We start from the raw sequence: 12,451 nt of genomic DNA on the forward strand, positions 1-12,451 counted from the left end.
TATGAGTAACAGTCAAACAAGCATCATTGGTAGCTTATTGAAAATTATGCCTACATAGGTATAAAAATTTTAACTTGCAAAAAACACCAAATTTCTGGTTGAAATATGCTATTAAATAGGAAAATGGTGTTCATTTAGTCTTGAAATTACAATTATTGAAGCTAACGTGATACATAATCATGTTCTTTAGCAAAATCTGTGGTAAGGAGAGAACCACTTCCTTCACTCAGTACAATTTAACAAGTGTTTTAATGCCTCCTTAGTGATATTAGAAAATACAAAAAACTATAAAGAAATGGTAGAAGTATAATCAAGTGTAAGTGCAATAAAGTTGGACCGGTGACCTTGCTGGGTGGTCCCCTCCCTCAAATAAACCAAGCTATAAAGAAGATACTGCCATAAAAAAATTTTCATAGATTTGCCTATTGTTCCACGTAAGATTCCATAATTATGACTTACTGTTTCTGTGTGAATTAATTTCCCATTATGTAATTCATATATCTCTGGTATTTAACTATTATTCTGGACCATTCTACTGAAAATTCCTTCAAATAAAATTGGAGTGGGTACACTTATATCACTTCCTCAAACTTCTGATTTTGACAACAGGTGTTTGCAATGTGGACTCTGCTGTCCGTGCAAACATTTAATTTTGAAAATGTTTGTAACCTGTGAAGAGTTCTTCAGTAATTGCAGTGCAGTTAGGCCAGAAACAGGTAAATTAATTGTGCAACTGTAAGATGGGAGGTTATTTTGCTGTCATGCAATTCTGAATTTAATATTTCTGTCATAGAACACAAGTTGTGTGTTGTAAGCTGTCTATTTTAATAAAAAAAGCAGTCTGAAAACTATTTGAGTGACACCCAGTTTATAAATACACTACACTTTCAAATCAGTAAAGCAACTGTGTGTTAAGGCACACATTGCTTAAACATATATTTCTGTCTTTTCCGTACAAAAAGTGAAATATGCACTCACTTTGCAGCTATGCAGTATTGTGACCTTCAGTAATGGTGTTCATGTGGAACAGCTTTCTGGGACAGGAAATTTACAAAAAGTTTGGGGAAACAAAGATGAGTGTCATGTGAACATAACCTAACATAACATAACCTAACCTAACCTATCCTAACCTAACCTAACCTAACCTACCAGCTTCATACGTGTTAAACAGATTAATCTGACAGTATATGTTCCCAAATTAAATTTTAACCAGGGTAGGGGTGTATATGCTTGTGTAGATACTTTACTGTGGTTGTGTAGCTACTTTACTATGGTGTAGCTACTTTACTATGCTTCTGTAGCACTTTACTGTCACAGTAAAAAGCTGTATTAGAAAGCCCATTGAGTGGAAAACGCCTTGGGTGTACAGCCATACAGTGCATTGTTTAAGTTTATTGGATCAGAATGCCTCTAAGTTGCTGCCACTGTAATTTAGTAGATATCTACCACTACTCCTTCCCACATACGAAGTGTGATAAAAAAGAAACGGAAATTCTTTACAGGCTTTATACATCTGATTTTCAAAACATTTTTATATATAGTTTGTACACATGTTTCTTATGTGTGCTTGCATTTTCAGCTGTTTGGAATGTTTGGTTTATTGTTAACAGTCGAAAAGGTTATACATGTTTTAGAGTGCTCAGTGAATTTTATGTACTAAAAAGATGGACCAAAGAATTTGCTTTAAATTTTGCTTGGAAAATGGAATAAAGTGCAGCACTGTATTTGAAGTGTTGACTGTGGTGTTTGGCTAATTTACTATTAGTAAGATGAGAGTTTACAAGTGATACAAACATTTCAAAGAGGGGGAGAAGATGTTGAAGACACATCCTGGATGCTCTAGCACACCAGTTACTGATGAAAATGTGGAAGTAGTAAAGAAAACTGTTCTGGAAAATAACTGAATCACCATCAGAGATATTGCTGATGATGTGAGCATATTTTTTGGCTCATGCCAAGCAGTATTTTTGGATGTTTTGGGCATGAAACGTGTGGCAGTGAAGTTTTTTTTTTTTTTTTTTTTTTTTTTTTTTTTTTTTCGAAATTGTTGAACTTTGACCAAAAACAACATTGTGGAGACATTGCTTGGGAATTGCTAAATGAAGTCGTTGGTGATCCAGAAATTCTAAAATCGGTTATAACAGGTGACAAAACATGGGTATATGGGTATGACATTGAAACCAAGGCCCAGCCGTCCCAATGGAAACTGCCTGAAGAACCAGTACCAAAAAATTTGACCACTTCGATCACATTTGAAGATTCTTCTCACTGTTTCCTTTGATTACAATGGGATAGTGCATCATGATCATGAGTTCCTGCATATAGTCATAAAAAAATACTACTTAGAAGTTATGTGCCATTTGCGTGAAGCAATCCAAAGAAAACCAGAATTGTGGCAAAACCACTAAGGGAAATTGCATCACAATAATGCTCCCGCTGACACCTCAATGCTTGTTCATGATTTTTTGGGTAGCTCAGTTGGTAGAGCACTTGGCCACAAAAGGCAAAGGCCCATGGTTCAGGACCTGGTGTGGCACACAGTTTTAATCAGCTGGGAAATTATAATTTTGTAATAAAAAGAAAAGTTGATGAACTTTGATAATATAAAACTGTTATGTTGGTCCGGCCACTGTATTTGCTGAACATGGCCCCCTGCAATTTCTTTCTATTCCTAATGCTGAAGAGAACTATGAAAAGACATTGTTTTGCCACCACTGATGAAATGAAAACAGAATTCCTAAAGGAGCTGAACACCGTAATGAAAAGTAAGTTCCAGAAGTGCTTCCAAGATTGGAAAAAAGCTGCCACATGTGTATTATATATGAAGGGGACAAAGTTGATGTTGATAAATAAATAAAGATGCTTCAAGAAAAACAAAAATTCCCATTACTTTTTGGTCATACCTCATATAAGCAGCTGTACAGTAGGGCTTTCCGTGTAGACATCACTTATTGAACATTGTTTTTGACCCTATGAAAGTGCAAAAAACTACCAGAAGATATAATATTTGGAGACACCTTGGTATTGGGATTTTCCATCGTCATTGTTAGGTTCTTCTTTCCACTTGATTTTAGTTACCAGCTTGATTATGTAGTCGCAGAATGTTTACAAACAAATTAATCCCTCATGATTCTGTTTTAAAAGTACTTGCCTTTGGTGGAACAATTTACTTGCTAGTGTGTCATGCATTTCTCTTTACTCATAAAAAAATTTCAGGTTCTTGCACTTTTTTAGGTTCCCTCCAGAGGATACTATTTTGTTGAGGTTTAACTCTGCTTACAATGTTTCTACATCTACACTACATGACTACTCTGCAATTCACATTTAAGTGCTTGGCAGAGGGTTCATCGAACCACAATCATACTATCTCTCTACCATTCCACTCTTGAACAGTGCGCGGGAAGAACGAACACCTAAACCTTTCTGTTCGAGCTCTGATTTCTCTTATTTTGTTTTGATGATCATTCCTACCTATGTAGGTTGGGCTCAACAAAATATTTTCTAATTTGTTTGAACTAACTGCATAACAGAAACACTGTCAAAATACACTCCTGGAAATTGAAATAAGAACACCGTGAATTCATTGTCCCAGGAAGGGGAAACTTTATTGACACATTCCTGGGGTCAGATACATCACATGATCACACTGACAGAACCACAGGCACATAGACACAGGCAACAGAGCATGCACAATGTCGGCACTAGTACAGTGTATATCCACCTTTCGCAGCAATGCAGGCTGCTATTCTCCCATGGAGACGATCGTAGAGATGCTGGATGTAGTCCTGTGGAACGGCTTGCCATGCCATTTCCACCTGGCGCCTCAGTTGGACCAGCGTTCGTGCTGGATGTGCAGACCGCGTGAGACGACGCTTCATCCAGTCCCAAACATGCTCAATGGGGGCCAGATCCGGAGATCTTGCTGGCCAGGGTAGTTGACTTACACCTTCTAGAGCACGTTGGGTGGCACGGGATACATGCGGACGTGCATTGTCCTGTTGGAACAGCAAGTTCCCTTGCCGGTCTAGGAATGGTAGAACGATGGGTTCGATGACGGTTTGGATGTACCGTGCACTATTCAGTGTCCCCTCGACGATCACCAGTGGTGTACGGCCAGTGTAGGAGATCGCTCCCCACACCATGGTGCCGGGTGTTGGCCCTGTGTGCCTCGGTCGTATGCAGTCCTGATTGTGGCGCTCACCTGCACGGCGCCAAACACGCATACGACCATCATTGGCACCAAGGCAGAAGCGACTCTCATCGCTGAAGACGACACGTCTCCATTCGTCCCTCCATTCACGCCTGTCGCGACACCACTGGAGGCGGGCTGCACGATGTTGGGGCGTGAGCGGAAGACGGCCTAACGGTGTGCGGGACCGTAGCCCAGCTTCATGGAGACGGTTGCGAATGGTCCTCGCCGATACCCCAGGAGCAACAGTGTCCCTAATTTGCTGGGAAGTGGCGGTGCGGTCCCCTACGGCACTGCGTAGGATCCTACGGTCTTGGCGTGCATCCGTGCGTCGCTGCGGTCCGGTCCCAGGTCGACGGGCACGTGCACCTTCCGCCGACCACTGGCGACAACATCGATGTACTGTGGAGACCTCACGCCCCACGTGTTGAGCAATTCGGCGGTACGTCCACCCGGCCTCCCGCATGCCCACTATACGCCCTCGCTCAAAGTCCGTCAACCGCACATACGGTTCACATCCACGCTGTCGCGGCATGCTACCAGTGTTAAAGACTGCGATGGAGCTCCGTATGCCACGGCAAACTGGCTGACACTGACGGCGGCGGTGCACAAATGCTGCGCAGCTAGCGCCATTCGACGGCCAACACCGCGGTTCCTGGTGTGTCCGCTGTGCCGTGCGTGTGATCATTGCTTGTACAGCCCTCTCGCAGTGTCCGGAGCAAGTATGGTGGGTCTGACACACCGGTGTCAATGTGTTCTTTTTTCCATTTCCAGGAGTGTATTAGTGAATTTTCTGTGCTAATTCTTTGAAAAGAAACTAAATTGCTTGCAACACATGAGAGATCCGAAGGCAAGACATTTCTACATTTTGACATCTTAAAATATCTGTACACAATTCTGCAAGGCCACTGAAGTTTCTCAACTGGTCAGTGCACGCATGATGGTGTTTCTCACGAGGAGACATTGTGGTGGGCACAACTTCTTTTTCGCTTCAGTTTTAGGAGTAAGTGTTACACTGATTCCTTAATTAACAAATATTGTATTCAGAGTGAATTTTCATTCCTCAGCAGTGTGTGTGCTGATATGAACCTTCCTGACAGATAAATATGTGTGCCAGACAAGGACTTGAACCTGGGTTCCTTGCCTTTTGTGGACAAGTGTTCTGCCAGGAAGTAAGTGAAAGTCTCAGGTTTGAGTCCCAGTCCAGCACACTGTTTTAGTTCGCCAGGTCGTTTCATATTGGTGCACACTCTGCTGCAGCATAAAAATTCATTCTGGAAACCACCCCCAGGCTGTTGCTAACGCATGTCTCAACAATATCCTTTCTACCAGGAGTGCTAGTCCTGCGAGTTTCATAGGAGAACTTCTGTGAAGTTTGGAGGGTAGGAGTTGAGGTACTGATGGAAGTTAAGCTGTGAGGATGGATCATGAATTGTTTTCGGGTAGTTCAGTTGGTAGAGCACTTGGCCACGAAAGGCAAACGCCCATGGTTCAGGTCCTGGTGTGGCACACAGTTTCAATCTGCTGGGAATTATTGTATAACAATTTTGTGATAAAAAGAAAAGTTGATGAACTTTAATAATATAACATTCAAAGAAAAGTTAAAAAAGAAATTGCATCTACTGACAATCAGCCCAACCACCTCAAGATAACATGACCAGAATGCAATGCACATAGCTATGGATGGCTCTGTTAAAAATCTCAACACGTTTTATATTTAACAGTGTATGGAATTTTCCAGAGTAAATTTTTTGAAGCGTTTTTGACAATTGCGATGTATTACTTTAAGAAATTGATGTCCGCACACTGACTACCAAATCCTTGGAGTATGAAGACTTTGGAAGAGTGCCAGTCCATAAGACCAACTTGTCAGTGAGGATTTCAGTCTGTAGATCAAGCTGCTTCATCTTTGCCCCATGGAGGCACAAGCACCTGCAAATGCCCGTCAGCTCGCCTGTGATGAGTTGTAGGTATTATGCCCTAGGTTGCCCTATCATGCTCATCCAGCATAGTACTGCATGTAAGATTTGGCCTGGCCATCTGTGCAGTGTCTGTTTGCAAACTGCTGTCTGTGAGCTGGAAAAGTCTGCCATGATGCTGCTCACTCTGAGGATATTAGGCTGACAACACTCGTATAGGGCCAGTGCTATACTCGGCCTCTGGTTGAGGCTGTTGAACTGCCACTTGCCTTCATGATATGTTGTTCATAATGACATTTTATCTGTCCTACAACCACCAGTGTGTTACACTGTTGGTTGTTGGATGCCTTGCATGGCACTATGGCTGAGTAATTTTATATTAATTAAAATAAATAATAATATCGTACTCCATCAGGTAGTTTTGAATTTGTCTTTTTAATTTGTATTAACCTTTGCAATTATATAGTCTATACCTATGGATAAAAGCAGGAGACTGCTGTTTTTATTTTCTGTCAAGGTACACACATGAAATGCACGCACCGTCTTTGGTGGAGAACTAAATTTGCTTAGAAGACAGCACTGTACACAAGAAGTAGTCCTTCATAAGGGTTCTTTATTTTCTCTGAGTCATTGCAGTCTCAAACTATTCTATGCATTGTTCCCTTAAATTTCAGGCAAGCTGCTTGATGTCAGTAACTTGCTGCCACAATAGTTCAGCACAAATTCTTCTGGTCATCTTCAGGTACATACATGTGGCAGCAGGTTATTGACACCCGGCAGTTCACCCGAAATTTTATGGAATACCGGGGAAGTTTAAAATTTTATGTTCCATACATGTACATAGGAGTGAAGCAGATCCTAGATATTCACATTGACTTTCTCCTTCTACAAAGACAGAAGACGGAGGGGGAGGGGGGGTTTGTATTGTGCTGGGTACTGTGGTGGATGGAAATTCAGGAAAATGTGTTAGCGGATGCACCACCTGTCTAAGCTTTTAATCAGGATATGACAGTGAGCTCTACCCACGCAATTCATGATTTCACAGTCAAGGTAGTGTACCATATGTATATAGGAGGGAAAGTGACTTAGATTGCAGGATAAAAGGATGCATGGTGATATCTACCATTTGGCTCCTTCCAACTTCATTCTAATCACTCAGATGGCATGATGTAAGTCAAACCTCATTTAAATATGATGATGATGATGATGATGATGATGATGATGATGGCATATGCATTCTCTCTCCAAGAAGAGAATTCACCAGTTAGCAGTAGGGCTGTGGTATGCAAACTACAGTGTGCAACATTTTTTCAGTTTATTTACAGTAGTTCTATAAATTTGTGATCTGTATACAATCTTTTTTGAAAAAGTTGGTTTTTGTTATAGACACATTGCACCATACATTGTGAGCTTTTGTCCATCATCTGGTGCTCCATTATATCTACACTACTGCCCATTAAAATTGCTACACCACGAAGATGACGTGCTACAGACGCGAAATTTAACCAACAGGAAGAAGATGCTGTGATATGCAAATGATTAGCTTTTCAGAGCATTCACACAAGGTTGGCACCGGTGGTGACACCTAAAACGTGCTGACATGAGGAAAGTTTCCAACCAATTTCTCATACACAAACAGCAGTTGACCGGCGTTGCCTGGTGAAATGTTGTGATGCCTCGTGTAAGGAGGAGAAATGCGTACCATCATGTTTCCTACTTTGATAAAGGTCGTGTTGTAGCCTATTGCGATTGCAGTTTATCGTATCGCGACATTGCTGCTCACGTTGGTCAAGATCCAATGACTGTTAGCAGAATATGGAATCGGTGGGCTCAGGAGGGTAATATGGAACACCGTGCTGGATCCCAACGGCCTCGTATCACTAGCAGTCGAGATGACAGGCATCTTATCTGCATGGCTGTAACGGATCGTGCAGCCAAGTCTCGATCCCTGAGTCAACAGATGGGCACGTTTGCAGGACAACAACTATCAGCACGAACAGTTCGACGACGTTTGCAGCAACATGGACTATCAGCTCGGAGACGTTGGCTGCGATTACCCTTGACGCTGCATCGCAGACAGGAGTGCTTGCAATGGTGTACTCAACGATTAACCTAGGTGCACGAATGGCAAAACGTCATTTTTCTTGGATGAATCAAAGTTCTATTTACAGCATCGTGATGGTCACATCTGTGTTTGGTGACATCGCGATGAACGCACATTGGAAGTGTGTATTCGACATCACCATACTGGCATATTGCCCGGCGTGATGGTATGGGGTGCCATTGGTTACACGTCTCGGTCACCTCTTGTTTGCATTGACAGCAATTTGAACAGTGGACGTTACATTTCAGATGTGTTACGACCCGTGACTCTATCCTTCATTTGATCCCTGCGAGACCCTACATTTCAGCAGGATAATGCACGACCACATGTTGCAGGTCCTGTACGGGCCTTTCTGAATACAGAAAACGTTCGATGGTGCCCTGGCCAGCACATTCTCCAGATTTCTCACCAATTGAAAACATCTGGTCAATGGTGGCCAAGCAACTGTCTCATCACAGTACCCCAGTCACTACTCTGGATGAACTGTGGTATCATGTTGAAGCTGTATAGGCAGCTGTACCGGTACATGCCATCCAAACTCTGTTTGACTCAATGCCCAGGCGCATCAAGGCCATTATTACTGCCAAAGGTGGTTGTTCTGGGTACTGATTTCTCAGGATCTATGCACCCAAATTGTGTGAAAATGTAATCTCATGTCAGTTCTAGTATAATATATTCGTCCAATGAATGCCCGTTTATCATCTGCGTTTCTTCGTGGTGTAGCAATTTTAATGGCCGGTAGTGTAGATATGTCTTGACAACTGGCACAAGATTGGCAAAAAAGAAAAGTGGTGGCTGCCATTCGGGCAAGTCTGAATGGTGTGGCAGCTAGAGAAACGAAGTCCTCAGCACCACAGTACCGGGAAGAGAGGACGATGTTCACAGCCACCAGGCACGCGGCAGAGAAAGCGTTTTTGGCCAACGGGTGACAGGGTACCTCTAGAACAGCCACAAGATTTCCTCTGCCCTGATTGGCTGGAGCCGAGAAAACCATGGGGGTTGCATGGAAAGTTCCGAAGCGTGACCTGATCAGCTTTGTCTAAGCTGCGTTACTTCGTCAGCACACGTGGGAGGCGTGTGATTGAGATTGCCCACCTCGGTGCTGACTTGCTGCTGCCAGACCATGGGGTGAGAAAATTACAGGCGGCTGGAGCTACTGGCTAATACTTGACCGTTACAAGAAAATGAAATAAACCTTTTGAAAGAAAATAAAGATAGAATCCCCTACTATCTGGCTCAACCTTACACTCCTCCCCCTTCTGTGGGAGCGGAAAAGTATGTGATTTCGCTCAACGCAATTGTTATTTAAATGTTCGAAACTTTAGTTTGCAAAAAGAAAATGACACTCTTTGATTGTTAAAGGTTCCCACGAAAGACGGCAGGGGTATTAAACTACGGATGGGTGTAGAGACTTTGAAGACCTCTTAGGGGGTTACAAAGGGTGTTACACACTTCAAGAATATTGTGTTTACACAAGTACAAGGAATAAATATTGTAAAACATCAAAACAAAATTACATCAGTTAACAAGTGTGAATAAAACACATTGGAAGGTAATAGTCTGAATCAGGATCCTTTGTTTCTTAAATGAATTTAAAAGCATATACGTATCACCACTGAAGTTACAGGCAAGGCTGAGTGTGTGACGCAGCGCGCTGCGTTATCCTCGGCACACCAGTTTTCACATTAGTTAATAACACAGTTGAACTCTTAAAACTAAAGGAGGGCACATGCCTTGATAGGCTTCTCTTTCGAATTGTGGGCAATATTTGCCAGAAGGCTGGGGCTCTGGAACTATTGGAGGGGACGGTCATAACCATTTACAAGATCCCTTTTTATACAATAGCCATATCAGTACAATTATAAAAATAGCAGTGACCGGTGTTACTGTGACGCTTGGTATAATAGTTGTATGTAGATTAGTGGCTGACTGCCATTCACTTAAATGTGCTAAAAGGTAATCATAAGAAATTTATCCTCTCTCGTGTTTTAAAAGGACATCGATTAACGTTAAAAGCTGATCATTCGATATATTAGATAGAACAGGTAATTTAGTTGACAAAGGAACCATGAATGAACTTTCAGGTGGAAAATTGCAGAGGGTGCCTTCATTATTCAATGAACATCAAGAGGGGAACATAGTAACTTGACACAAGAGCCGGAGGGGATTGATTGCCCGCTGGTTTATCTAACGAACAAGATGTACGGCCTAAACCTCTTGACCTGTGGGAGTTATTTATTCCGTTTACATTACCTACAGTAGGGAGGCATGTGTCATGTCCCTCCAAATAAGCATTCAAACATAAATTAAATAAAGCATGATTAAATCTTAAGTTACTCTTCCAAAATAGTTTTTTATCTAGAACATTATTAGTAAACACTTAAATAATGGCCAATACGTGGGAACCTACTCTGGCATAATTGAAATCACACAAAATAAATAACTATCTTCATAACTCTGGCAACAAATTAACACATGGAAACATTAGGCTCATTGACACAAATGCTAAATTACTGGTGCTGGCAAAACTAGGGGATTGCCTTGGTAAATAATTGATAATAAAACATAGACAAAATGAATACTTAAAATAGTATATAGACATAAGTAATTGGCAACCCATCGCAGTGACACATGTAGTGGCAAAACCGCGATAGAAGCAAAAGTACAAAATACAATCTCCCTTACACAAAACTCCAGTTATATTTTGTAGCAAAATAAGTATAAGTATTCTCTAGTATTCTCTTTATGCTATTGTTTATATCTCCATACTGATTGACATGTCTTTGGTATGTCTACCTACATGAATGCTGTGTGCCAATGTTATTAGTAATGCTGTATAATAGTACAGTGTCAAGTTAATTCCTCCTTTAGCAATGTTTTAGTTTAAAGTGTTTTCACGTCTCCTTCAGTTTTCAGATCGATAATTGCCATTACACTCCTTGATATTATTAAACGTTAACCTCTTTTTTACGATATCTCCTGCTTTAATTTGTACTCCTTGTCTCGTAACTACATAATGTTGGTTGTTGGCAGCCTCCTAACCAATTGAGCTGAGTTATAATTGTCATTTCTTATGTTGAATCTCTCACCTGCCTGCTCCCTAATACTCGTTGATGACGGCTCATCGATACTGGTTGCCTCTCGATGACGTCTTCATAACTTGCCTGTCAGCGTTTTTGTTTTTGAATAAAATCAGAGTCCATTTGCCATTTGTAGAGTGTGTAGGAGGCAAGGTAATTTCCTTAGTGTTGAAAATAAGTATAAAGTTATACAAAATATTCGTCTTATAGTGGTTAATAATTCTATGTTGAGAATCAGTGCTGCTTGAGGCGCTAGGGTGCAGCAGGTGTCGCACTCGCAAGATTGCAGAGTGCTGGCATTGTGGATGTGGCTGGATCTAACTGGTGTGGGAGCAACGCTGGCATGCGCGGCGTAGGGGCCCGTCCTATGGGCAGGATGTCGAGCGCTAAATAACTCCAGAATAATTCTCTGTGAAAGGCGGGTTCAGTGATGGTTTTAAAGTACTAAGGGTGACTACCAATGTAACTTGTATACCTAATCTTGTAGATAGAGGCATAAATGACTTCTCAAGTAACTGTTTGCAGGTCATGTGTTCGATGCTAGTAGGAACTGTCTCTTTCCCAACTGAAGTGTGTGACAGTTTTATATTTTACTTTGACTATTACTCTGTTGAAAGTTACTTGTATGGTGTTCAATTGGAGCTTTTATCTCTCCCTTCTTTACAACTCCTGATTAGTACGTACATAAAACACTCTCAGTGATACTAATGCAACAGATTAAAGATTTACTTCAGCAGCAGCAGCAGCAGCAGCAGTAGGAGTAGTGGTAGTAGTAGTAGTAGTAGTAGTAGTAGTAGTATTAGCGAAGGTTAAAATGGTCTCATATAAGGTGTAGATGTTTCGTGTACTTCTTGCTTTTGCTAGCGTTTATCATAGCCATCGTTGTATACTGCACTAGGTGACACAGCTTAGACGCTTCGGGAATGCAGGAGTGTGTGCTTTCTTAGCAGTTGTTTCTCTTGCCTGTGCTGGATACAAAACAGATGGCTGGGCTTCATCCCAACAGGGGGTGGGGCGGGGGCGGTGATGGAGAGCAGAAAAGGGCCTCTGTATGTGGAGGCAGGGTAGCTTTCCTTGCTACACGCTGAGTTACATTCCTCTGGGCAGTTACTAAATTTCTTCCAGGCTTACTTTGTCATTCACGACATTTATTAATGGA

At 41.7% G+C, this 12,451-nt stretch overlaps 1 protein-coding gene across 2 annotated transcripts in view; it reads left to right on the forward strand.

The window, feature by feature from the left end:
- Positions 1-12,451, forward strand: part of LOC124556848 — a 332,788-nt gene that overhangs the window by 276,167 nt on the left and 44,170 nt on the right. The window lies entirely within an intron of this gene.

Source organism: Schistocerca americana, chromosome X, assembly GCF_021461395.2.
Source record: "Schistocerca americana isolate TAMUIC-IGC-003095 chromosome X, iqSchAmer2.1, whole genome shotgun sequence".
In the NCBI taxonomy this organism is placed as follows: domain Eukaryota; kingdom Metazoa; phylum Arthropoda; class Insecta; order Orthoptera; family Acrididae; genus Schistocerca; species Schistocerca americana.